The sequence below is a fragment of the Propithecus coquereli genome, unplaced genomic scaffold (genome assembly GCF_000956105.1).
Source record: "Propithecus coquereli isolate 6110/MARCELLA unplaced genomic scaffold, Pcoq_1.0 Scaffold38, whole genome shotgun sequence".
Taxonomy (NCBI): Eukaryota; Metazoa; Chordata; class Mammalia; order Primates; family Indriidae; genus Propithecus; species Propithecus coquereli.
In genome coordinates, this window is record NW_012149507.1 from 6,922,842 (window position 1) to 6,928,087 (window position 5,246).

General features: G+C 43.3%; 1 protein-coding gene and 1 pseudogene across 2 annotated transcripts in view; one reads left to right on the top strand and one right to left on the bottom strand.

Annotated features, from left to right (window-relative positions):
* THOC1 (THO complex 1) overlaps window positions 1–5,246 on the top strand; it is a 74,692-nt gene that overhangs the window by 30,853 nt on the left and 38,593 nt on the right. The window lies entirely within an intron of this gene.
* LOC105816633 lies at window positions 3,138–4,319 on the bottom strand (annotated as a pseudogene). The gene has a single exon (XR_001137800.1). The product of XR_001137800.1 is annotated as a nuclease-sensitive element-binding protein 1 pseudogene (transcript).

The following is a 5,246-nucleotide window of genomic DNA, read 5'->3' on the forward strand; positions in this document are numbered from 1 at the left end:
TTTAATATGAAAAAATAGGGGGTTGTGAGGAGGGTTGTTCAGTTGCCTTCAGTAGAGTGCAGTGGCGTCACTAGCTCACTGCAACCGCCAACTCCTGGGCTTAAGCGATCCTCCTGCCTCAGCCTCCTGGGTAGCTGGGACTACACACGCACAACGCCCAGCTGGGGTTTTTTTTTTTTTTCTTTTTCGTAGAAATGGGATCTCACTCGTGCTCAGGCTAGTCTCAAACTCCTGAGCTCAAGCAATCCTCCCACCTCGGCCTCCCAGAGTGGTAGGATTACAGGCGTGAGCCACCACACCTGGCCAAAGGACGTCATAATAATGGAAAACAGCAAGATTAAACATTTTCAGAGAAATCTCCTTATTGGAGTCTGAGATTGATGCTTTCATATCATTCTCCATTTACTTTATCAGTCTTGGCTTTCTAATAATATTTCCTTTTCTGGGTCTTTATGAACTTGCTTTCACTAGCAGTTAGGAGAGCATGGGCTTTCAGGCTTAAGCACTGGAATTCCGTTAGTTAATTAATGCCACGAGGAAGGTAAAAGCAGCTTTAAGAAGCTTAAAACTTACAGTATGAAAAACAGAAAAGACACAAAGAATCATACTAAAGAGAATATGAGGCATGTAGTGTTTTGCATTTTCACATCCCTTCTTTGTTGCCTCTTAAGCAACAACCTTATCTTAAATTTAGAGCCCTTCTTGTACATTTTCATATGTTTCCGGTGTATTTCCAGTGTTTACTACTTAATATCCAAGTGAAAATATTTGTGATGCATTACCTATAGCATTAAAAATATGCTATAGGTAACATTTTATAAGCTTTGCCAGTCCATTGAGAAAGAAGCTTTCTAGCATCTCTATACCTTAGAATACCTTACATGGTGTTTTAATCCCAGGATTCCCAAAAAAGCCATCCCACCTACATGCATGCCAGTCTCTGGTCTGATGTTGCTTTCGACTTTCTTTTGATGTAGATTTGATAAATCATGGAAAAGCTCTCATTTTTTTTCAAGGATATCGGTGCCTTATTTCTTGCCAGTAAGAAGTAGCTAAAGTGAAATCTAAAGCTATGATTCTTTGCAGCATAATTCTATAGCCTATCATTTCATTGGTGAGCAGGTTTAGGGAAGTGGTCTTGCCATTACATCATTAGATCTTTTCATCATTGTAGGAGAGCCTGTGACCCATGCAGTGGGATTATTATTATCCAGAAGCACCGTGTTTTACTTACATGAATGTGGTCAAACTTTTCCTTAGAGAGAATCAAGAGATGATGCATGGCAAGGATGATATAATTTTATGGTTAGAGACAGGCAAATCATGTAGCAACTACAAGTAGGCATAGGTTCCACAAATAAAATAGGAGTCTTGGTAAGTTATTGTACCTTCTTTCTGTTTGTATTTTTGAGACAGAGCCTCACTCTGTTACCCAGGCTACAGTGCCGTGGTATCAGCCTAGCTCACAACACCCTCAAACTCCTGGGCTCAAGCGATCCTCCTGCCTCAGCCTCTTGAGGAGTTGGGACTACAGGCATGCCCCACCATGCTAATTTTTTTTATTTTTAGTTGTCTGGCTAATTTCTTTGTATTTTCAGTAGAGATGGGGTCTCACTCTTGCTGAGGCTGGTCTTGAACTCCTGAGCTCAAGCGATCCTCCCACCTCAGCCTCCCAGAGTGCTAGGATTATAGGCATGAGCCACCATACCCGGCCTGTACCTTCTTTCTTAAAGATATAAGTTTCCCCTAGATATCAGTTGCTAAACATAGTCCTGAAACATCTGTCTGCGCGCGCACGTGTGTGTGTGTATGTGTGTGTGTGTGTGTGTGTTTTCTTTTTTTTCCTAGATAAGGCCTTGCTCTGTTGCCCCAGCTAGGGTACAGTGGCATGATCATAGCTCACTGCAACCTCAAACTCCTGGGCTTAAACAATCATGCTGCCACAGCCTCCCCAGTATCTGGGACTATAGCCACGTACCACCATGCCTGGCTAATTATTCTATTTTTTGTAGAGACGGGGGTCTCGCACTTGCTCAGGCTGGCCTTGAACTCCTGGCCTCAAGTGATCCTCCTGCCTCAGCCTCCCAAAGTGCTAGGATTATAGGCATGAGCCACCGAGTCTGGCCTTTTATATTTTTAATAGAGTGGAAAAGTAACTTTAAGGTTAGTCTAAGGTCATACTCAGAAACTTTTAAGGGAGGATTTCACCTCTAATTGTCCAATTTATACCAAGTAAAAGGCACTGGTATTATGGGGATTCCTCCCTCAGTACTATGTAGCATGTAAAGCAGAACCAACATTTAAAAACATTTAAGTACCGTGAGTATTAACATGATGGTTAAAGGAATGTGTTTTTTTATCTTTTGTGAGTTCTCAGAAAAATATATAGTAACAGTAACTAGGTATAGGCTTCAGGGTTAGCCAGTCCTTCCGAATAATATATCCTTTTTACTTTTCATTTGAGACTTAATGACCAAATGAAAAAGATCAGGTGAAATAGTAGCTAGCAGTTACCAGGATGGTTACCCATAGTCACACACCATTGACCCCAGTGTGGTAATTAGGCTGTTCTTGCTCATGGAGAAAAGAGAATGCTTGTTCTGCTCAGTCTCTGCATGGTGTGAAGAGGCCTCCAATTAGGACTGTTGGTCATAGTTTCTTACGGCCAGGAACTTTTAAAAAACAATCAATACTGTGGTTCTGCCTTAAGTTTTCTGTTCTGTATCCATTTGAGAGGTACCTGAGGCTGAATCTTTATGTAGTAAAGGCAAAAATAGGTCTATTCCTTTACGGGACCTATTACAGCCTAGTTAGGAGCAAATGAAGTCAGAAGCAAAACCCTCCTGTTGACCAGTAGGCAGGCTAACCACCTACACCTTTTTTGGTCTCATCAGTTGTTTTCAGTATGTGACTCACTTTAAACAGGTCTAGAAGGTTTTGTTTGTTTTTTTTTTTTTTAATTATTTAAGACCTTTATTAACAGGTGCTTGCAGTTTGTTGACTTTTTTGAAAAAATCAAGTTGTAAATTTTATTACAAATTAAAAATGAAGTTCTTAAAGATCTCAACTTGACCAGATATGAAACAATTTAAAAACCTTTAAAGGCGTATTGAGAAAAACCAGGCTTTTTTAAAAAACACGTTTGTTATTACCAAAAAAGACATCTTTAGGTAAAAATAATAAAAACCCCATGCTGCATAGATAATGCAGATAGTTCTAGTTATCTGGTCAACAGGCAAAAAGCAAGCACTTAAGGTCTTCAGCTCCAATCTTTCGTTCATTTCTTATTGCTGGAATTTCATATTCATTTCTTCTTGTTGGATGACTAAACCGGACGATGGTAGAGACGGTAAGCCGGCATTTACTCAGCCCCGCCCTGCTCAGCCTCGGGAGCGGACGAATTCTCAGCTGGTGGATCGGCTGCTTTTGTCTCTTTGCCATCTTGTGGTTTAATGCTTTCTGGGCGTCTGCGTCGGTAATTGAAGTTACGGCAGTACCGACGTTGAGGCGGCTGCTGACCTTGGGTCTCATCTCCTTGATTCTCTTTATCCTCTTCATTGCCGTCCTCTGCGGCCTGTCTTTGGCGAGGAGGGCCCCTGTGGAATCGTGGTCTGTAACCCCGATACATATTCTGTCTTACTGGTGGTCTACCTTGTTCTCCTGCACCCTGGTTGTCAGCACCCTCCATCACTCTCCCTGTACAGGAGGGTTGGGATACTGTGGTCCACGCCCATAGGGTCTCCGCATGTAGTAAGGTGGGAACCTTCACCTGCGGTAGGGCCGGCGTTGCTGGCCTGGCTTTCAGGAGCACTTTCCGATCCCTCATTCTTTTCCCCACTCTCACTGTTCTGATAATTCTGCTGGTAATTGCGTGGAGGACCCCTGCGACGTGGATAGCGTCTGTAATGGTTACGGTCTGCTGCATATTTACTGCCTTGAACTGGAATTCCACCAGGGCCTATAACATTTGCTGCCTCCGCACCCTTTTCTCCTTCAACAACATCAAACTCCACAGTTTCTCCATCTCCTACACTGCGAAGGTACTTCCTGGGGTTATTCTTCTTTATGGCAGTCTGGTGTACAAATACATCTTCCTTGGTGTCATTCCTGTTGATGAAACCATATCCGTTTCTTACATTGAACCATTTTACTGTCCCCAAAACCTTGGTTGCGATGACCTTCTTGTCCCCGCCAGCTGTGAGGCCGCCCGGGCCACCGCTCCCTGCGCCGCTGCCCGTGGTGCCAGGCTTGGAGTCGGCAGCGCTGAGGGCGGGGGGCGGGGAGGCGGGCGGCTGCTGGGTCTCAGCCTAGCTGCTCATGGTTACGGTGATGGTGACTGGGGCCGGCTGCGGCAGCTGCGGCTCCTCCCAATGTGTGATGGTAACTAGGCCGGCGGTGGCGGCGGCGGTGGGGCTTCACAGGGCTCTCTGGGGTCCGCTCTCCGCTCCCGCTACCGATCGAACTCCTAGAAGGTTTTTTGACAGCTCTGGAAGACAGCTTGAATTTTCCTGTCTGCAGGCCAGAGATAGAGCCAGCCGTATAGGTAGTTTCAGGACTCAACTATGAACTTCCTTGCAGGTTGTTACCATGGTCTGAAAGTTAAGTAGAAACTAGATCATTGGTCCATGTGCCCAGTGAGGAAAAGAAATTAATAGCAAAAGAAATAAATTGCAAAAATCTGTTAAATGAGTGAGGCTGATATTTTCTTATAAATCCAAGATGGATGGCCTTATACTTTTAAAACCATATTAGCACTCAGCAGTTCTCACTAAGATTTTCCACTGATAAATCTTGGTATAAAAGTCATCAGGCTTTATGTCTTGACGCCATTCATCCTAGTCAACTGGTAGGGCTTCTCAAACAGCTGTGATTAGAATAATTTGACAGACATGATTCTTGCTTTGAAAAAATCTAACACAGTGTTATTTATGATACATTGATGTGCTTTGGGTGGCCACTGGGGAAGTAATGGAAACCTTTTTGGCCAACTGTTAATATTTCATGAGGAGAGAAACCAAGGCTTCTGATTACTATAGATCTCATTGTCATATAAGCTATAGGCAGTCTTTCCAGCCATTTTAGTTGAATTATGTACAAACTCTAGGCTTAGTTTCTTTTTCAGAATTCCATTTTGGTGTTTGACTATCTACTAAATCCAAGTTCTGTGGGCAGTGAAGGCATTGAATCTTTAGGGCTTTACAAACTGCAATTTGAAGTGTTTTATGGACAGTCATATCAGTCTTAGC